Raw genomic sequence first — 13,839 nt, 5'->3', positions numbered from 1 at the left:
TTCTTCCTTCTAGATGAACTTACAACACTCCTGCAATCCTACATTTGAAGTTGTACCTGTCTGTGGAAGCATGCAGCAAAATACATCTTTCTGATTTTACCTCTCCACCCTGTTACTCAGACAGATGCTTTCCAGTGTGGTGTCCGTGGCCCACGTTTACTCCAGCTTGTTCTTGCAGTCTTCGCTCCCTTTGGTGATGTTCTCGCTGCGGACACAGTAGCACAGAAAGCAAGCTGTGTTTAGAATTAACCATTTCCAGCATCCCTGCACACTCAGAGTCAGCAACTGAAGCAGATGCTTTGGTGGTGTAAAAAGACTCCTTGTTTAAGGGGGTCCAGAACAATATTTCACTTGGAAATGCTTAGTACCTTTAGCTCCAGGATCATCCACACCACGTGCTTGCCTTCCGTTATTTTATGAAAGAAAGCAAAGGTGTTTCTACCATGACAGACCGCTGTCCCTCTGAGTCATGCTTCTGCTCTGAAGCTTACTTAGCTTACTTCTAAACATAGCTGACCAAATGGCACATCCACTACCTAAGTACCACCACTCTTTATCCAGACAGGTATTCACTTTTCATCTCCTGTCCAGCAGCTATCTGTGTATATAGCAAGCTTCATCTGAGTCACGCAGTAATAATCACTGCTTATATACAAGATCCCTTGTGTACTGTATATTAATGTCTGGCTGGTAATTTAATGGCACCTCTAGGCATAAACAAAAGTTTATTAAAACAGTAAGTAAAATGTTCCCAAAGACTGGCCTGCATTTTTAATTTTCTATTCAGCGTTCCAAAATACAGAGCCAGCCTTCTTATGCAAAAAGAAAGCTACGGAGTTAACACCAAGTAACATCATTTTGCACAAGTTAGACATAGCACGGCCTAGAGCAACAGGATGCTTCATTTATATTCACAAACCCCTTCTTTTCTGATTGTATCGGGTTTGCATGGCAAGGTTTTGGTAGCAGGGGTAGTTTCTGTGAGAAGCTGCTAGAAGCTTCCCCTATGTCCAATAGAGCCAATGCCAGCCAGCTCCAAGACAGACCCACCGCTGGCCAAAGCTGAGCCCATCAGCAACGGTGGTAGCATCTCTGTGATAACATATTTAAGAAGGGGGGAAAAAACCTGTGCATTTTGCAGCTGGAGAGAGGAGTGAGAATATGTGAGAGAAACAACCCTGCAGACACCAAGGTCAGTGAAGAAGGAGGGGAGGAGGTGCTCCAGGCGCAGGAGCAGAGATTACCCTGCAGCCCGTGGTGAAGACCATGGTGAGGCAGGCTGTCCCCCTGCAGCCCATGGAGGTTAACGGTGGAGCAGATATCCACCTGCAGCCCATGGAGGACCCCACACTGGAGCAGGTCATGTGCCCAAAGGAGGCTGTGACCCCATGGGAAGCCTGCGCTGGAGCAGGCTCCTGGCAGGACCTGTGGACCCGTAGAGAGAGAGGAGCCCATGGTGGAGCAGGTTTGCTGGCAGGACCTGTAACCCTGTGGGGGACCCATGCTGGAGCAGTCTGTTCCTGAAGGACTGCACCCTGTGGAAGGGACCCGCGTTGGAGCAGTTTGTGGAGGACTGTCTCCTGTGGGAGGGACCCCACGCTGCAGCAGGGGAAGAGTGTGAGGAGTCCTCCCCCTGAGGAGGAAAGAGCAGCAGAGACAAGGTGTGATGAACTGACTGCAACCCCCATTCCCCAAATCCCTGCCCCACTGAGGGGGAGGAGGTAGAGAAATCGGGAGTGAAGTTGAGCCCAGGAAGAAGGGAGGGGTGGGGGGAAGGTGTTTTAAGAATTGGTTCTGTTTCTTATTACCCTACTCCGATTTGATTGGTAATAAATTAATTTTTCCCCAAGTCGAGTCTATTTTGCCCGTGACAGTAATTGCTGAGTGATCTCCCTGTCCTTATCTCAACCCACGAGCCTTTCATTGTATTTTCTCTCCCCTGTCCAGCTGAGGTGGGGAGAGAGAGCGCAGCTTTGGTGGGCACCTGGTGTCCAGCCAGGGTCAACCCACCACACTGATCATCTTTAACAACGACAGCCAAGCAAAAATTTTGATTGATTATTAGGAAACATCTACAACTCCAGGAAAAAGCAGCATATTGAGTACTACTCAAATTACTTGTCAATTCTTAGATAGGAAGCCACATGACAGCTAAAACCTTAAATTCCAGTCAGTAGTTGGCAGTGCTCTCTGTAGTTAAGACAGAGTCATGCTCTGAACACTGGGCACATAAAAGTGACACCATTCCTTCCCTGCACTTATCTCTTCATTTGCACAAGATGCTTATTTTGCAAACAATGTAGTGCTTTAAAGACCAGTAGGTTTCATTTTCTTTTATCATAAAAAAACTTCCTTGACCTCAGTAAAATGCACATAATACATGCATCAGCTATTACATATATTATCACACGCTTAGAGTGGGCAAGTAGGTGGACACATATTTTGACAATATTTAAGCAAAAACTTGGACTGATTTTCACATTTCAGGTTAAATAATGCAGACATGAAAATTTTCAGTAGAAAATTTGTCCATGGAGGAAATTCACTGTGGAGACACTGACAAACAAGCGAGGAGCTCTGCTTTTAGCAAGTCTCATTTCAGATCCCAGCCACATTTCCAGACTGCAATGACGTTCCTCCTCCGCTCCTCCACCATAATTTAGCATATGCTAAGGACCCCGAAGCACTTTCCAGCTCCCAGGGCACACTACCACGTATCTGCATATTGAAACAAGACCCAACGGTGCCGACTCGCCACTGTACCAGCTTGGTTTCCACAGAAAGGAAACAGGAGCATTCAGGCTGAAGAAAAGGTAGGCAGACATGCTCCAACAGGTCCCACCGACGTGATCAGAGCACTAGGACTTTGGGAGCCTAGAGCAAATACAGATGTTGCCAGCTCTTTGCTCAGAGCCTCGATACTTTTGTCATAACCTAGAATATTTGCCTACTTGCCACGATCAAGGGACTCAGGCAGCTGAGAAGACTCTTGCAAACAGCACCAGCAAGAGTTAGCAAGGAAGAGAAAGACTACAGGTATCTCGGAAAAAAAGCTCCCAGAATAAATCCTTTAATGCCTGTACAGAATAAAAACTTGCCTTGTAAAAGATAAAAGCATTTATGGCACATCACCTGCTTTTTTTGTTGCATTCTTCAGTCTTATACACAGTTCAGCTTTTTTTTTAAACATGTTTTTCTGTATTAGACTGTCTCAAATATAAAACAGATTTGCTACTGCCCTGTTAGCCTTAACCTGCAGAGATTGGTGTCATCCTTTCTTTATAGCAAGATTATTTTAGCTTTAAAAAAACCTGACTCTAGTTTTTACTGTCTTGTTTAAGATTAGATGTCAAAGCTTTGAGCATTCAGCAGTAGCACAAGATCCTAAGTCTTGCACCAACATCTCAGGGTTTTTTTGTCTATCAGAAATCGGTGGCACTGCTCATGTGAGAAAAAGCAAAAGGTAAGGGTCAGGCAACAATACCAGTGTAACTGTGGTGCACACATTGTGGTATTTCACATTTCCAGTTAAAACATCAGGGCTGATACGTTACGTGTCATAAAATGCCACCATGAAATATTCAGGCACAATGGACTATATATGGAAAGAAGAGCTTGCCCAGATCTGGCCCAGAACTTAAAATTAGGCAAATTAACACTGCCATTGGAGCCTTCAGACCCGATGTGGCAGTAAGTCCCTGAAATCCTCATGGAGGTCAAGGGGTCTTCCACATGGGAAGGGAATTCTTATTCAAACCATTCCCTCACATGGGACGTTCATTATAAGGCTCTCTCTTTTATATTTTTTTCTTCTAGAGATGAGGATGACTGTTTAGGACCCTCACCATTAAAGGCAAGAGTTCCTTGCCATTTTAATATTTTAATCTCCACAGTTGTGATTTAATAAATTTTTAATATTGCGCTGTCTATGCAAGGTCCACTGTCCATCTTCCCTGCATAACAGCTGCGAAGATACAAGGGCTGAAATTTTAGCCCCAGTTCAACAGAGCACTTGCACACAGTTAAGGTGCTGCAGCTGGTGAAAAGGCTCATTTACTTAAATGCTCTGCTGAGTTAGAGACCTATGACCTTATATCATATGCAACTTTAAACTGAGTTAATAACAGTTATATGTATGCAATGACATAAACCATTGGCTTCTTCATTCCAGGAATAGAAAAGAATAAGAAAAATGTTGGTCAGAGTCTGGAAGCTTTGCATATTCATACTTCTCACAGTTGTTAAGTGTTTGAAAATTCAGGTAATGAGCATACAATACTCTGGCTGCCTTTGTATTGCTTGGGGGTTTGCTATTCTAGTAATATCTCTACAGAAACCGTTCTATCAAGTCAGGTTTTTTGCCCTCAAATTGAATTAGCACTTGTACATTGAAGTTTTCAACATCACCCATAAGATTTTTCGACTTGTCAAAAGAATCTGCATGGTCTCTAACCATGAATAAAAATGATTTCAGTTATCATCTTTATTTCAAGTTTTATTTCCTGGGATTAATTTAATTGATTGTGCTGGTGGCTTGTTAAACAGCTGCTGAAATAAACAGACCATTTGTCTTTCTATGTAAACATATGGGTACCTGGTTTAATTATAGTTCATACCAGTGCTGAGAGAAAAAAAAACCAGAAAACAAAAAATACCCTGTTTTCCAAACTGACACCATAGACCTGAAATTGTAAGAACTCTCTCACAGCAACAAAACTCAGCTCATTTTCCTCTTGCTGTTTTTAATAAATATTTCACCATATAGACAAAAATGAATAAAGTTCAATAGATTATATATAACCTCATAAGGTTTTTTTGCATCTATCCACATGCTTACACAAGACATCCATGGTTTTCTCCTTGCCTGATATAACTAGGAGTAGCCCCATAAATCTTTACTTCAATATAATTCTCATTTTATGCTTAGCAAACCTAACCCTGATTTGTGTCTATTACTACAATCACATTAACCCTGTTTTATGGCTGTGTAACAGATCAGGATCTAAACCAAAAACTGTAGATAAAATACAGTGGAATACACACCCCTTCGGCTTTAACACACATTTTTACTTCCCCCAGACAGCTCTAGTAAAGAAAATAGCATTGCCAACAGGAAATAAAAGGAATAAATCATTCCAAATAATTCTTCTTAAACCCTTTTGTAAGAATTATTTAGTTCCTTTAAGATCCTTAGACATCTTGATTTTCTTAGCTATTCTCATTATATAATCAAAAAATCATGGGCTTATGCAGAGATAAAGTAAGCAGAAGCAAGTGGAGCCTCTAGCACTGGAGTGGAAGTGGGCAAAAAGAATCACTTCTGTAATAAGATTCTGGAAACTCATAGGTGCATATAGGATCAGTTATTAATAGCCTTTTTATGCCTAGATAAGCACCATTCTTAGCAGTGTGCATGTGCAATACAAATGAAATATTAATAAGCAGCACACAGTTGTGTCCAAACAGAAGGAAAGCTGCATAGATTAAGACTTGTTCCATTACATAGAGCCTCAGCTTCTCCCTCTCTACTATCCCACTCCACAACCAGCCCACTTCACCAGTTTCCTATCCCAAGCTTTCAACGAAATGAAGCACACATACGCACAATACATGACAGGTCGAGGAGGGGAGCGAAGCTGAGACAGCTGCCATGAAACAACCAACAAGAGTGGGGGAGAGCAAGTGGCAAAGGGAATGCTTTATGACTAGCTCCAGTTTTGAGGCTGTCAGAAGACCTTGGAAAGAGGAGAACAATGTCACTGTAACTAGGATATGTGAGGTGTGAAGAGCCTTTGGGAGCCAGACCGGCAGAAGTGCAATCATGGTCCCCACACCACCAAATGGACAGGTATTTCAGAACCAGGAAACCAGGGTCCAGAGTCATCTGTGCGCAGCCACTGCTGCTTAGATGACATCATTTACCTGGGGGAAAGGAGCAAGTCTCCAGCATTGCAACCTAGCCTTGCAAGTGCTCTCAAAGGGAGAAAGAAAAGAGGAGGGGGGAGAAAGAAAGAGTAGGAACCTTACGATTTCATTACACAGGAAATATCTGGTCACCGACAACCATCCTGAGCTTGAATTCAATAAATATTCACTTTGTCCTACAGTATCCTGGTCCATCATTGCTTTTAAAAATAAAACCATGCCCTAGAGGCTGTACATACACTTATCTACCCAGACACATTCAGACGGCCAAACTTCAGCCCACTGTCCTCACGGAGTTCAAGCTCTGCTCCTTGGGAGAGCTGCAGAGGAAATTAGCCACATATGTAATCTCTCTGTTGTTCTCAGTCACGTACTAGACTTAGAAAGCAAACCAAAGATTTACTTTCAAATGATACATGGATGAATATCCTACTTCAAGTAAATAGAATATGGCATTAGTAAGCTTATCACTAAACTGCTAAAAAATTCAGAAAGACAACAAAAATTCAGAAGAGGCACAACCACGTCATTGGCACTGGTTGCTGAAAGTAGCTATTCATTTAATGACAAAAGGAAACTATTCCCATTTTCTCAAATCAGAATATGATTTGGGGGGCTGTCTATCTCAGAATAACCTATTTTTACCCTTAACAGAGGAACATAAAAATTCTAATCAGTTTTCAAATCTCAGGACTCCAAGGAGAATTTGCATTTCTGCATAAAGGAGGACTCAGTACAGAAGAATAAAACGGGAACAATTTGGATTAGATGAACTCAGGTATGATGCCGCTGTGGTCAGTTCCTTGACAGGATTTAGCATGGCTGGTAAGACCTACCTTTTTTCAACCCCTTCTCTGGAATGATGCCAGCTGTAATTATACATTATAATGAGCAAGAATCTTGAATTCACAGTAGAGCAGTGAACTTGTTTCTCCTCACCTTCAGTAATGTATTTCTGCCCTCCTTCTTCATCTTTCCTGTGTTGTTTTGTAGTTTATGTCAAACAAGTCTCAGTCTTCTCATTACAGACAAAAATCTCTGCTCGTTGAAGTGCTGAGAGAGCTAATTCCTGTTGTTCTCACTTGTTACAGAAAACCTCCTGCCAAAGGAACCATTTGGCTTAAAATATTGTAAACAACCTCTCCTCCTTTACCCGCCACCACAGCTTGCTTTTAAGAAGTCTGTTTTCATAAACAGTACGTCTTGTCTGTTCAAAACAACATAACTAGGAGTTGCCATATCAAATACATTTATGGAAGATAGCAATAAAGAAACACCTTGACAGACTAATGATGACCTCCCGCAAGCCAGGCACTTAAAAGGCTCACTTTCCTGCTTAGCAGACTAAAAAGTAATAGCTGAGTGGCACAGTTTCCACTCGCTTGTCAAGTGTAATACCTGCCCTATGGGCTACTGTGAAAATAAAAGTCAGACACACCATAGAGATGGCTACCAAATAAGTCGGTCTAACTCTGTGGGACATGAAATAGCCACGTTAGTGTCAGCTTCCAGTGGACACCAGAAGAGACTGAAGGTAGACAAGAAAATATGGACCTGCTTTTTCCATTGCTTACCTTGCTGAAGCCTTTGGATTTCTATAGCATTTCTTCCAGTCTAAAACCATGGTGGGAAGAACCAGCTTTGTAAAGGAGGAGGGACTGGCTTCGCATCCATCTGGGTATTTTGTCTGGTGCCTAAGCATTAGTCTCTTGCACACAACTTCCCATTTAAGTAGCAAAGGCAAGTTGAGAGACAGAAATGTAAAAATGAGAGAGTAATACACTGTTAGCAAGAGTGGAAGTGAAAATTTAAATAGTAAGAAAGGCTAACTTGGATAGCACTTTGCAGAGGAGTAACACCTGGACTGGTGCAGAATTCCAGCTAGGACTTTGCCACCAAGTTCACTGGGTTTGCGACAAACTGTCTGTGAGTCCTGCAGAGCTGTTTGGGTGGGCAAACACTGGCCTGCTCGCACCAGTGCCTCTGGCAGGAGGGAGCAGCCGTACACTGACTGCATGGCCAGAGTCATGGGCATTGCCTGCAGGCACCCATCAGGTCCAGTTTTGCCTTGTGGTATTTCTTTAGGAGCTCCCGTGCTGCTGAGCTAAGCCTGGGAGGATTAGGGGTGATGCTATCTCCTTCCACATATCAGCTGTAACTTCTCATTTCACTGTGTATTATATTCTGTAGAGATCCCATTGCTTTTCACATCACATAACACACAAACAGAGAGCACCATTCTTAATAACGTAGCATATTTCTTTAAAATTATTTGACAAGCGCAATGAACTAATACAACTTAAAGCTAGCAAAGTACTAGCCTCTTAAAATACAAACGCACACAAGCATGTGTCATGGTTTAATCCCAGCCAGCAGCTAAGCCCCACCCAGCCGCTCGCTCACTCCCCCGCAGTGGGATGGGGGAGAGAATCAGAAGGGTAAAAGTGAGAAAACTCGTGGGCTGAGATAAAGACAGTTTAATAGGGAAAGCTAAAGCTGCGCACGCAAGCAAAGCAAAACAAGGAATTCATTCACTCCTTCCCATGGGCAGGCAGGTGTTCAGCCATCTCCAGGAAAGCAGGGCTCCATCATGCGTAATGGTTACTTGGGAAGACAAACGCCATCACTCCGAACGTCCCCCCCTTCCTTCTTCTTCCACCAGCTCTATATGCTGAGCATGACGCCATATGGTATGGAACAGCCCTTTGGGCAGTTGGGGTCGGCTGTCCCAGCTGTGTCCCCTCCCAGCTTCTCGTGCACCCCCAGCCTCCTCGCTGGTGGGGTGGGGTGAGGAGCAGAAAAGGCCTTGACTCTGTGTAAGCACTGCTCAGCAGTAACAAAAACATCCCTGTGTTAGCAACACTGCTTTCAGCACAAATCCAAAACATAGCCTGATACTAGCTTCTCTTAAGAAAATTAACTCTAGCCCAGCCAAAACCAGCACAGCATGAAAGCTATTAAAAGAATAACTGTAATCATTTAAACAGGTCTATGTAATTCCTAATGTAAGTAGAAGGGGTGCAAAACGCCTCATGCCCAAGACTTAGAAATTCACTGGCCTGTGGTCTTGCACTGATTACCATCGCTCAGCCCAAACATTTGAACTGGAGGCAAAATGAAGTTCACTCTTTGAATTTGATTTATTCTTCCAGACTTCAAAGCTGGACAGAAAGCCTTGGTAGAAAAAGGTGAAGACTAAAATCTTGATTCTGTTCAGGTTAATAGAGAAAGCGCTCGTGAAGTCCTGACCTCGCTGAAGTCCCATTAGCGCATCTGAAAGTAGCGGAGACCGATGCATTTCTGCTAAAATAACCTCTGCATTTGAGTGCATGGGTTTCTCGTAGGGGTCCCACACTGGGTTATGTTGAGGCCAAAATGAATTCTTAGTTGGACAAAACTCATGCTGATGCCCACTGAGCTCCTCCTCCAGGTGGGAATGAGCAAAGCCATCTACGACAGGTAGAGCTGGGGCTTTTCCCCAGAGATCAGGATTAGTGCTTGAAAATGGTAGAGCAGAAGTCTTGCCCTAAAAAGCAAACAGTTTTACCACATAAACAGGAAAAAAAAAAACCAAACCAACTGGACTGATGCTAAACCAAACCATGATTGAAACAATGTTGTGCTTGCTATCTAAGACACTTGTGATGCCATTAGCTTCCAGATACCTATATCTTGTTAGAAGGATTTGTGTTTCTTGTTTATTAGTAAGAACAAACTTTTTGCCACTTTCTTTTGAGTGAGATACATGGGTACATCTTAGAGGTTTGGGTTTTTTTTTTCCACTAGAGTGTTTTGAGAAGTTCCCACCTTTGTTTTCTACTTTCCCTGTTATATCTCCCTCCACCTTCTGAAGCTACATGGGCTACTATTTATTCATCACTTTGCTTTATTAAGATGCAGTTCAGGTTTTCACCTGTGTTGTATGTTTTGCAACCATGAAATATGGATCTAAGATTCAAAAGATGCAAGAGTGTAAAGAACCTTTCAGACACTTTCTGCTTTCTGAAGAAACCACAGCACATACAAGAGCAGTTCAGCAGTGCAGAGCTCTTACCCGTGACCTAAAATAGCTTCTAATATACCGAATTATTTTAGATTTCAACATTGTTATGCTGGAATAAATATAGAGCTCTTTCTACATTTTCATCATGTTCTCATAAAATCCCAGGTCTGACAGTGTATCTTGACGAAAGAGTCCACATGAAATATGTTGCTAATTATTTATACACCCCTTCAAAGGCTCAGTGCTTCTACTTGTACTTCTCGCTACTCTTACATACCCAGGCCCTAAAGCTGTTTTTCAATCACTGAACTGAAACCCCTTAGAGTAACAAGTTTAAAATAGAGGTTCATAAACCTGGCAGTGATTAACAGCACGGGTTAATCAAATTAGTGTAGAACAGGCTTTCCCCCCCTTTTCTTTAAAGGAAACTGGCCCCAAGTGTTTTTCCCTTCTTGCTACGTGGAAATAAATTTGCAATTAACTTTTACTTACTGGTGTCACAGCAGCCTCTGAAGACCCCAGCCAGAAGCAAGCACCGTTGTGCTTTTCAGCACGTAAATGCATACCAGAAGACAGCAGCCACTCCAAAGAGCCGCCAACCCAGCACTGTCCCGCGGCCGAGCCCCAGCGATGCCCGGGAGCCAGGCGTGAGCAGAGCCCGGCTCTGCCAGGACCCACCCCTGCCTGAAAAAGAGCAGGCAGCTTCATGCTCACGTGTCCTCCCACTTACTAAACAAGCTGCTTGATGATTTAAAATAATTAAGAGGAATTATCCTCCACCAACATCGGTTGGCCAGCTTCTTATGAAAATAAAAAGGAACAAGTCCACCTACTGCCAAACCTACTATGTTTCATTTACTCCAAGACCAACAGGACGTACACCTCCAGCATACTCTACACAGGAGATTAGTATCCGATTTCAGCTGTTTGCAATCAAACTCTCACTGAACATGAATTAACAACTGGAAATATGGGTCTGTGACAGTTACCAGGCTGGACGGCTGCTGGGCCTACGCACTCTGAACTTCCCAAAACTTGGAGGCAGCAAGAAGCTTCAAACAGAAAATAGCTTTCGGTGGCTGCTTTCTAAACTCTGAACACATTGTTTGTCAGTCACTACCCACAGCATTTTTTTTTAGAGTTTTCTGGAGCATGATCTTGAAATAAATGGGATTAAAATCTTGATTTAATTCAATTCAGATGGGGAGAAAAAGGAAGTTCCTGGACTGAGTTAGCTAAGTGCAGGGATGAAAAATAACTATTGAGCAAGTACTGAAATGTATGGTATTTGCTTCACCTCACTGAGTCAGTGTTTTGTTTTCTTGTGTTTATTGCTTCTGGAAATTACAAACCCAAACCACCCACAGTCACTGCGGCTAACAGACTGAGCCTGAACACCAAGACCTTCTCTCGGGACTCTTGCTGGCAGTTATGAAAACCCACGCTTGCTCAGGACTTCCTCTGTTATCAGCCAAGTTTACGATAATAAACCCATCACGTTAACCCAGAGTGAACTCATCCTCCTGCTTGACAGCTCGCCTTCCTCGCGAGGTCCTGGCGGCCCACAGCCCTCACCCCCTGCCCGTATTGACGGCCTGGTGGGGACCTCTCCTTTCTCTCCAGTCGTCATACTGGCACTCAGCTCTGGAGCACCCAAGTGCCGCTATAGGGGATATGTTAGGCAATGCAAGTAATGACTATTGTGGGGTTACTCTGCTCCCTTACTCTCATCCCAACCACTCAGTATGTATTTTTTTCCTCCTGCCTAGATTTTCATGTTTCTATAACACTCATGTTATAGAAATATGAGTGTTATATGAGTTTCATGTTTCATTTCAGCAGTGGGTATGAAATGAGATGCTTCAGCTAAACACACAGACATCTTTGTATCAGCAAGTCAGGTAAGCGTTTGGGACCTGAGGCAGAAGGTAGTAAGCATCAGTCCCCAGTTCGTGGGTGTGTTTGTTCCACACCTTGACGGAAGATTTTCCTTTTGCAGAGGCAAGTATTATTGAAAAACAAATAAAAAACACCCCCACCCCTCCCAACACTAACTTCCACCACGCCAGAGAAGCAAAAGTCTTCATCCTGAAGACGTAGTGGTCTACTTTTTCCTCTCTAGCACCAAGTCCTTGCTCTCCTCTACTGCTTTTCCTCTGAAACATTGACCTAACTAAATAACAAAAGTTATCCTCAGAAGGTGTGTGCTTCCTGCTTGCATCCTGCACTGCTGTCACCTGTGATCCCACCATCCTCCACCTGCTTTAAAATGCCGTTCCCAGTAGACTTCAACCTCATTCTGAACAGCACAATTTTAGCAATCTGAAGTAGACATAGACAACTCAGACCAAAGTTGCTTCTCTTTCAGCTAATCACAGAATTCATACTAGCATGTGTTTTGGAAACATGGCATAAAACCCGTGAGCAGATAAAGACTAAATTTCTCATTTTTGTCCTCTCCAGAATTGTGGGGGTGTTTTCTCTGAAGTGGTGTTCCACCTTCCTTGCTTCTACTTAGATGACTTGTCAAACAGGGTAAGCAAGCAAACTTGCAGCTTTTACACCAGAGGAGTTGGCAAGAACACCACAAAACCCAAAATAATTTCTTTGTTGACGTATAGTTGGGGTGGGTTTTTTTACTACTATAAGTGGTTCAAGAATTCACGTTATAACCTTGAACTGAACAATTGCTATAACCTGAAATCTTAATATTCTGATGTGTACCAGTGTAATATTTAAGGTCCAATTCATATGTACATTACCTAACAAACTAGGGAAGTGCAAACATACATACGAATTTCTGCTTGCATAATATAAAGAGGGATGAAGATCTCAAAAGGTAACTGTGTGTATACACTAAGCAACTAAGTTTTTCTAGTCTCTGGTTTGTCGGTTATTTCTTTAACAAAAAAAAAAAACACCACAAAACCAAAAAACCACCAAAACAACATTGCAAATTTCACTTGGCAGTTTTTCAATTTTAGTAGTGCTAGTACAGCCTAAGTCTCTCCGCTGGATTCAGATGAAACTCTCATTTGCTGGCTGGTCTTTGACTTGGCAGGAGCTTTGCCATAATGAAGAATGCACCAGCCCAGCTTTCATTTGTCGTTTCCATGGCTTTTGCTGTGCAGATGCCTGTAGCACCTTAAGTGCACAAAGTCCCTGAGTAAGGGGAAAACCAGCCGCTGCTCATACAGATACAGAGATCTGTTGTTTTCCACCACTTCACGTGTAACAGCTTGATTTGTGCTAAAAGAGTTATCATGATTACAGTGAAATAAACAGATATGGCAATACCACACAGAATCAAATAGTGAATGCAGCCTGTTTTAAAACCAGCTGTAATATTGGACTGCCTCTTTAAAATAGGCAGTCTTGCCAGACAGCAGTACAGGAGGTGGCATATCTCAGCTCTCAGAAGAAAGCTACCCAGCTATTCCCAGGTCTGGCTTAATTTCGTAAAAGCATTGAAACATTTGGAGCATTCACACATGTATTAATTCAGCAAAGCTGCTTCCAATTCACTTGGTTATTTCTGACTTAAAGTGGAATAAATAAAAGCAAAATCTAGCCATGTACCTGTGCTGAATGAGTGTTTCTTCCCTCCCTCTTCGTCCAACTTGACTGCTTTGTACATGCACAGTGGTCTTGATAAGATCCGAGTTGACACAGCAGCTCCTACCGCTGCCTGATGCACCGTCACCTCCTCTCACACCACTATAATGCACATGTAAAATCATTATCAAAATGTTACCAAAAAAGATATTGTGTAGGTATGGGAGTAAGTCTGCAATCCCCTCAAAGATCATCCATTTTTATTATGCCACATTATAAATGACATTTTTCATCATATATCTTAGGTGTAGAAAATAAATGCACCAACCCTGTAAAAATAAGATCCCTCACTAAAG

Source organism: Mycteria americana, chromosome 4 (genome assembly GCF_035582795.1).
Source record: "Mycteria americana isolate JAX WOST 10 ecotype Jacksonville Zoo and Gardens chromosome 4, USCA_MyAme_1.0, whole genome shotgun sequence".
NCBI classification, from domain to species: Eukaryota; Metazoa; Chordata; class Aves; order Ciconiiformes; family Ciconiidae; genus Mycteria; species Mycteria americana.
This window is presented reverse-complemented; position numbering follows the sequence as displayed.